The following is a 9,072-nucleotide window of genomic DNA, read 5'->3' as shown; positions in this document are numbered from 1 at the left end:
AAAGCGATTCGGTTAAACAGCCGAATTTAACCGAAACCATTTTACCGAAATTCGGTTATATTTTTGAGAAGATCCCTAAGATATAAGCGAAAAAGGATTAATTAATCGAATACAACAAGGATTAAATAATCGAATATGGGAGATTAAAAATAATTGAATATAGGAGAATAAATAGTCGAGTCATTAATCGCAAACTTCATAAACGAAAATCGATTATATCTTTGAGAAGATCCCTAAAGAAAGCCGCTAAATAGGACGCTGGCCGCTAAATAGGCCGCTGGCCGCTAAATAGGACGCTGGCCGCTAAATAGGACGCTGGCCGCTAAATAGGCCGCTGGCCGCTTAGCCGGTCTCTCGATCAAGAAAAAGCCTCTAATAGAGGCCTTGAGGCCGTTCTTGGAAAGATTCCATTGGCCGCTTCATGGCCGATCTTCTAAAATGTTAGGCCGCTTGAAATTTCACTTCGCCCGCTATGAGACCGGTCTTTTACCCGCTTTAGCCGATCGGACTTTTGTGTACTTCAAATCGCTTGGGGAGTCACATATATATATTATGCATCCAAATTCATTTGCATTGGCAATTACATGACAAAATCAAATCAAGATGTACTTTCCAGAGATGATATTACATGACAAATATTGATATCCAGTTTACAGGGAAAATTTTGAATCCAAAAAATTCCAAGAAACTTAATGCTAGGTACACACTGACACATCATCATTTTGATTGAATTATTCCATTCTGTTGTTTCCTTTAAGTTAAATATGGTTTCACTCATCTTATTAGCAGACTTTGTCAGTGTTTACAAAGATTTTGTACCAACCACGTGAAGGTGCAAAATAATCCATTGATCTAGGGGCTACTGGACAGTATGATGGCAACTAACCTGAAAGTATATAATGAAGAGGGAATTAGGATTTTTTGCAAGCTACACCTACATATTTAACAAACACAAAACAACCAAATTTAAGTCAAACGACAACTGGACAACCAATGAAATTAATCTTATATAATAACCGGCTGACTGCGGATAACCGCCAACCGTAATGCTTCATGACTGAGCCAATCTACTAAACTTATTGGATGGGTTTTTTTGGTTCTGAGAATAATACTTACAATTCAGGAAAAGTTCTGCACACGTGCAAGGCATCGAAGTGTATCCATCAAAGAATTGTTGCCCACAAGATGGAGAGAAATGGAACTGTACAGGCAAATTCCATTTGGAAGAGAACTAAAACAAAATAGAGAAATCATTTTTAAGATTGTTGTGCAGTTTTTATGACCAGTACTTGACTGGCAGGTGCTGGCCCGCAAACTAAACATAGTCAAATACAATCTGTTCGTGTACCTCAAAATAGTGTGCGAAAAACCCACACAGATCTTTTTCTCTCCCCACAAAAAATTTTTAACCGGCCAAAACATATTAAAAACATTAAGGTGTCAAGGTCAGAATCACAAAATTTTCAATGTTATTTTTTGTCTCTTATTTCAAAATAAAACCACAATAGGTTGGTTGTCCCTTTGCCTCTTAAATTGCCACAAATTCATCTCCTGTCGTCAACCTTTTCTTAGCCAGAGTGATTGGCCAAACAAACAGTAAGTACGTACCCCGATTGATCAAATATCTTATAAATATTTCATGATTGGCCACTCACTCACCACTCACTCACCACACACAACAAGTGGTTTTTTGATTACCAAGAATTATGACAAGTCATAAAGAGGAGAAAGAGGGGGAAGGGAAGCAGTTTTTCCTGCACTTATCAGATTATAATTGATAACATGCTGGCATGAAAAATAATAGAAAAAAATACCACATACCTTACAGATTTGACTTTCCTTGTTGCAATGGATTTCAGAAGATAACCATAAGAAGAAAAACAAACATTGAGATGACCTTGATGGCAGCCCTCAGATGACGAATTTGGAGAAGATCGAAAATGTGCAGGCTTCAAATTCTTCAGAATTTGCGACAAAATAGATAAAATCAGGACTGTCTATTCTGTTTTTTCTTCTCCAAGCATCTAAAGCCATTTGACGAGTCTTGACTTTTAACGTTTTGACACTAACAGCCATCAAATCCCGGGCAAACCCTGCATTTTGACCTCATCCAGGTCTTTCTGCAAAATTTTGCAGGGTGCAGGCCTGCAAAACGCTTTTGTACACAAAATCTAAAATACAGACTCGAATTCACGCTTCCTGTAACGCGACTTGATAAACAGTTTTCTTATATTTACCGCGGACTTTAAGTCAGTAAAATAAATCTAATGACACTAACTAATGATCCGGAAAAACAACTCCGGGTAGGCTAAAAACAAGCTGCGACAAAAAAGACTCCGGAGCATACCCTGCGAGTGCATGTTTTGCAGGGGTGTCGCACCGCCCCTGTAAGCAATCAGATCCCCAAGTAGAAGCTACTGGCGAAGCTTCCAAAGCAAGCGATTCATCATCCCATCAACCACGTTCTAATCAATCAAAGCCCCTGTTAAAGGTACCACCAAAAATGTTAAAGTAAGCAATTTAACATCTCATCAACCACGTCCAAAATCTAAATGCATATCGACTCCTGCTGCAACAAATCAACGACCAGCCAAACAACCTAAACAGCCCAAAAAGCCAGCTGAAAGCTATATCTGTCCACTTTGTAAACAGGAAGATCCTCCAGGATGGGCAGCTCAAATTATTTGGTGTGATTGTGATATCTGTTCAAAGTGGGCACATGAAAAGTGTGCCAAAAAGTTTTGGACACATATACGTAGTTCCTCTTGGTTCTGTCCACCTTGTAAAGAATAGGCTGATGGTATTTGAACTATCGTAAATAAATATCCTTGTTCTACAATTGTATAATATCTTTTTTTAATTTCGTTACCTAGTTTTCAAAAAATTTTAACTTGTAAAATCAAAAAGGGAAGTTTCAAATCGACCAATTCTTAAGATTGAAAAAGAGTTAAATTTTCTTCTGTTTGTCTCTACATCACCTAACCCCGACAATGTAGATGAAATTTGAATCATACCTGAAAGATGTAGATTTGCATTGTAAAAGATTTTAAATATTTTCAACGAAATTTTGAACTCCCAAAATCCTTTCCCAGGGGTTAGTTTCATTACTTTTGATAGATAGGCTAATTTTTTTGGTCCTTGAAATTGACTCCCTTTTTTGTTATAACCCCCAGAATGTAGGTTTTTGATTTTAAATTTAGTAATAGTAAATGTTGATATTTTTTCATTTGGATTAACTATAACCGTAAATTTTAGAAATATTTTGTGGCAAAGCAATATTCTAAAAATCATTTTGTCTTAACCCCCAAAATGTAGGTGAAAAGATTCGGTTGTTGAGAGCGAAATTTCAGTATTCATCGGAAATTATTGTTCTCTAAGTGAAATTTATGTTTTAGAAATGTATTCTGACAAAGATTTAACCATGATATTAATTCTATCGTGCTACAATCTCATTTGATTATAAGGTATCATGAAAAATCAAATGTGGTGGAAGCATTAGCACATCATGTCTACTGCTTGTTAATGTTACATTGTTTGCATTTATTGTATTTATTGGTTTTATTGTTTTATAATTTTTCAACCTTCGTAAATTCCCTTAGGAGTATTTTATTGCTCTGAAAATTTACCACAAAAAACTTTTCTTTGCTAACAGTTTACAGTATGTTGTGTGTGGATGTGTGAAATGTAAAAAGAGATGTTTTCAGTTTAGATTTTGGTTTTTTGGAGCTTCCTTTCTTTTGGAGGCAACGTGTTCATTTAATATTTCTTTAGTAGTTCGCTCGTTTTAATTTTTCTTTAGAGCACTTTTACAATATAACCTAAAGTGAACAAAAAGTCGCTAAAAATGAAACCTAAGTGGCATCTCCGAATCAGCAGATCAGGTTCCTCTACAGCGACATCGGCATCTTCGCCAGAACCCAGTTTAGGAACGATGGAATCTAAGAAGAAGGCCAGACATATGTCCTTGCACCACGAGAAGAAAGAGGCGAAAATAATTCGAGCCAAGAAAGATGAGCTAAACGAGGCTGTGGAATTTTGTAGGAAAAATAACTGTAGGGGATATAAATCTCCACGTTAAACTTGAAGTTTGTGAAAGAAAGGTTTCAGTAAAGCGTGGTCTTCGTTGTACTTTAGAGACGGCAATTGAATACATTGATGATCTACCAAGTGTTCTTATCAAAACTGGTATTGCACCTAATTTAGTCAATGTGGAACCTGGGATTTGGAATGGAGATATGGACTTGTCAAGAATATGGGCTCATGATGAGACACCACAATTCATAAATTTTGGTTCTAGCAGACAGTCGACTAAACTTGTGTATGCTGGTAGCTCACATGACTGTAATAAGGTGTCAAAAGAGAACCGTGAGAGTGTATTCTATTCAACCGTTTTCCAATTTCAATGATGATACAGTCATGTGTCAAGTCATCTTTTCGGGTTCAGGACTGACGAGTCAAATGTGTCCACCTGAAGCAGCGGATAAAATAGAAAATCTCTTAATCAGTGTCAATGAAAGTGGATGCACAACAGGGGAAACACTTCTTGATGCATACGAAGAGGTGAGTAAGATAATCTCTCAAAGAAAAAGTCCCAGTGCTAAAGCAGAAGTTAATTCGTAATAGCTGATGGTCATAAGTCACGATTCAAAAGCCATGTTATGTCACATTGTGAGGAAAACAACTTAGACCAATTTATACTTCCTCCAGATAGTTCCGGACTAACCCAAATGCACGATCAGCTCAACCAAAATCTCCATTCAAACTACGAAGAAGCAAAGTCAGAAATTTTTTCCGAGTATGCAGACATAAATAGAGAAGGATTTATGAAAATTCTTGCGTCGATTTGGAACAAGTGGGCCACTCCAGAAAGAATTTTAAATGCCGGTAAACGTGTTGGGATTTCGAAAGACGGGTTGAGTGTGAAATGGATGGATCATGATAAATTTGAGCAGGCGGCAGCAATTCTTTCTCCTTCTACACCAAAAAAAACTCAAAATTTACCAGAAATAACATCACCAGAAGGTGTAAGAAGAAATAGCGCTGCTTATAGGAAGTCCTTGTATCTACAAAGAACTGAACAAGTAGCCGAAAAAACAGAGAACGACTACAAACTAGAGCAAGTACCTGGCCTTGTGCCTTATAATAAGATCAAACCCAAAGAATCAGTGAAAGAAATCGGCTCACTAAAGGCGGCACAAGTAAGAGCCCTTGTAGAACAAAGAGAGAGAGAGGAAAAGGAAAAGAAGGAACCTAAAGAAGAGAGGAGGTCAAAGAAAGAAGAATTGAAAGAGATGTTTATCGAGTGTAAAGACGCTTACAAGTGTGAAAGTGCTGCCTGCCAAGCTGTCGATCTAAAACAATGCAGCATCTGTGGAAACGTTCAAAAATCAGCTTGCAACAAAAAAGGTTGCAAAGTAAACGGCTTGATGCCTGTAATGTTGCATGTACTCACAGCAAGGCAGCATAAGTTATTGAACAGGAGGAAAAGAAATATCAAAACTCATGAATGTTGAATTGAAAAATGCAGCTGAATGATTAAAACTTTTTGTGTTAATGTGAGGAAGATTATGACTCGAGTGTAACTCAAAAACCTAACAGTTTACCCTAAGTTTTCGCTACCAATAGCAGCCAGATTCAGAGATCCACTTAGGGCTCTAAAGTACCTTTATACCTTAAGGTTTCAGGACCCGGTTGTTACGTAATTAAATATTAACCTGAAAATTAATTATTAAAGAAATTGTAATCATGACGTCATAATTTGATTGGATTTGGTGACGTCATGAATCGTATAATCGCTATAATATTAAAAATACATGTCAAATCTTTCCCAAATTTTAACCAAAGATGCATCTAACTGAAATGTAGCTTTTTGAATAAAAAATTTTGGAAAAGTTTGATGACGTCAGCAAAAAATTGCGTTTTTTGATTTTTTGCATTTTTTGCTGACGTCATCAAAATCTTTACAAAATTTTTCATTGAAAAGTTCGGCACCATTAAGATACATCTTTGGTCCAAATTTGACAAAGATTCGACATGTACTTATAGAGTTAGAGCTAATTTACGATTTATGACGTCATAATTTGATGACATCATAATTCACACTTTCTTTAATAATTAATTTTTAGGTTAATATTTAATTACGTAACAACCGGGTCATGAAACCTTAAGGTATAGGTCATCTAAAAATCCATAAGTAAATACCTGAGAATGGGCGCTATTGGTCGCGGATTCGGGATTTGTGATTTTTTTAAATCTAGACACACCCTAACTCACCCGAGGATATTATTTTATTTTATAAATTTTCTATTCTTTGGTTGGAACTTTGTGTTGAAATATGTAAATAATGTAAGATTGGTCTTTTGTTAGTTATTTCCGTCGTAAAAGCCAGCATAAACCATCTCAGGTAGTACTTCCATGCCCGCTTCCATGTTATGAAAGTAAAACAAGCAAGTGACATAATTCGATAGACTTTTTTTATGTCGGGTTGTGAGGACCCCCAAAATGTAGGTCAACTAACCCCCAAAATGTAGGTCAAACCTTTTCGTAAAAATATCAAACTCAGGACAATTAAGTTTGAAATGGACTATTTTTCCCATTTCCTTAGTTCATTAGGAGTAAGAAAATACCCTATCATCATAAGTTAATTCCAATAGATAGATAGATATGCCCTCCAATGCATCGGAATGGGTCCTACCCACGATGGAGTAGGAATCACAGCGCAAGCAGACATTGCAACCCTGCAGATGCGAGCTGCCGAGCCATGGTGTATACCACGACACTCGAACTACACGGGAGAACGGATGTCCTCGCAGGTGTAGAACCTCCTGAGTGTCACGGCACGGCACAGTTAATTCCAATAAATTTCGATTTATAGAGGATTTATTTAAGAAATGCCTGAATTTGGGTAGTATCCAATCAACTGCGATTCAGATTTTCGTTAAAAGAAATTACTTTAAGGTGAAACTTAATGTCTAGAAATAATGAGTAATATGTAACAGTTTGCTCTGAAACAACTTTTTATGAAGTTGAACTATCGTTAGGGCTACAATGCTAAAAAATGAGAAACCTACATTCTCGGGGATTACTACATTCTCGGGGTTAGGTGTAGACTATGCTATAGTCTAAGACGAATCACTATCTAAGAAAAAAGCCCAAAGCCGAATAAAAAACTTCGCAAACGTTTTTTTTTGCCGAAAAGAGTTTACAGCCGGTAGAGTTGCCAGTCTTAGACTATACCATTTTGGTACAAAATACAAAACCAGCCCAAATCGTACGAATTCGAGTTTCCGTATGCGAGGCCAGCTGTGTTCGGTATTCGAAAAAATCAAAACAAAAAAAAAAGAGACGGGAGAGAAACTGAGATAAATGAGGGATTCCAAGAAATATTATAGTTCTCTTTGGAGACCATCTTCCTTTTATTCCCTTTATATTTTCTTGGAACTACACTTTCTTTTCTTAGAAAACAATTTTTATAAACAGTCATTTTTTTAATAAGTTTGTAATTTCTTTGCAACAAGGATGTCTATCTAAACTTTCACCTTATAAATTTCTTAAAAAACATCAAATCATGTAAGTTTGTTTGTTTGTTTTTTTTTTTGCCTGAGGATTATATCCTTATATTTACCCCTTTTATATATTAAAGTCCATGTAAATAAAAAGCTATAGTATATTTTCCCCACCATCATTTGCTCAAAGACAAAGAATATGTATACAAATCATTGACAGTTTAAATACTTGCAATTTCAAATTTGTGACTTTCCTGTTTGATAAAAAAATTTACAGTAGTGGATGAAAAATCTTATGATAACTTTTGCAGAGAAAAAGTAAAAAAGTTCCAGCTTGCTTTGATTTGAGCTTGAATTTCTTTCTACCCAAAAAGAGACATTAAAAACGAGGATGAAATAGGAGAAAAGTTAAGAAATCCCCAGAAATTAGCTTAAAATGGAAAAGTACCAATCAGTAAAAACCTCGAGGCAGATTTAGATGACATTAAATTTCTTATTTACAAAAACTGATAAATAGGTAATTCAATCATGATAAACAAATGATTCTAAACTGCCTTCCGACAATACTGTATTACAGTCTCGACTAATTCCAGAAGGCTGATGTAAATTTTTCCAAACCATAATCTCAAATTATATCAGGACGTCAAGTGAAAAATTGCATATCATGATAACATATTTCAGTAACAGTCTCAATTTATACCAGGGCGTTGGTGAAATATTCCAAGTCATAATCTCAAATTGTACCAGGACGTCAAGTGAAATAAGTTATAATCTCAAATTGTACCAGGACGTCAAGTGAAATAAGTTATAATCTCAAATTGTACCAGGACGTCAAGTGAAATATCCCAAGTTATAATCCCAAATTAAACCAGAACGTGAAGTGAAATATTCCAAGTTATAATCTCAAATTATACCAGGACGTTAAGTTAAATATTCCAAGTTATATATAATCTCCAATTATACCCAGGACGTCAAGTGAAACATTGCAAGGTATTTTCTCAAATAATACCATAGGACATCGTGATTGCAAGTCTTAATCTCAATAATAAACCAGGATGCTGTGCCAAATATTTCATTTCGGTATTGTGCTCTCTGCAATTACTGCCACACATATTCTCATTTTTTTCCCATGCATCCAATTTCTGAATTTCTGATTCTTACCTAGAAAATTTAGAATAATAATCTGATAATTTTTACAGGTACGACTAGGTAACTGAACTTCTCGACAATTCAAATCAAAATGAGAAAATGTGAAAGTTTTCGAACAAGAACTATATTAAAAGCAGTCTTTTAAAATCCACAATTGACAATAAGTACTTTGTTTGACATTTTTCAAAGTTGTCAAAGGACTGCTAACACCAGACGAAAATAACTTTTTAAGAGTGGAGATATGAGGGTATTCACATATCTAATAAAACACTGCCTGTGATTCATAGGATTCATAAGAAATATACAAACTGACTTACCTACTTAGTTTCTCTGTGTCTTTTTGCTGTATGTCAGTATGTAGACTTTAGTTGAAAAATCATTTTAAAACAGCTTCTACAGAAGCATACTTGAGGAATAA

At 35.5% G+C, this 9,072-nt stretch overlaps 1 long non-coding RNA gene across 1 annotated transcript; it reads right to left on the bottom strand.

The window, feature by feature from the left end:
- Positions 1–703: 703 nt before the first annotated feature.
- Positions 704–2,290, bottom strand: LOC136820940 (uncharacterized). The gene is made up of 3 exons (XR_010848661.1): positions 1,822–2,290; positions 1,117–1,231; positions 704–886 (listed from the first exon to the last, which is right to left on the bottom strand). It is a non-coding gene; the product is annotated as an uncharacterized lncRNA (long non-coding RNA).
- Positions 2,291–9,072: the final 6,782 nt, after the last annotated feature.

The sequence above is a fragment of the Clytia hemisphaerica genome, unplaced genomic scaffold (assembly GCF_902728285.1).
Source record: "Clytia hemisphaerica strain Z4C2 unplaced genomic scaffold, Clytia hemisphaerica genome assembly, whole genome shotgun sequence".
Lineage (NCBI taxonomy): Eukaryota > Metazoa > Cnidaria > Hydrozoa > Leptothecata > Clytiidae > Clytia > Clytia hemisphaerica.
This window is presented reverse-complemented; position numbering and strand designations above follow the sequence as displayed.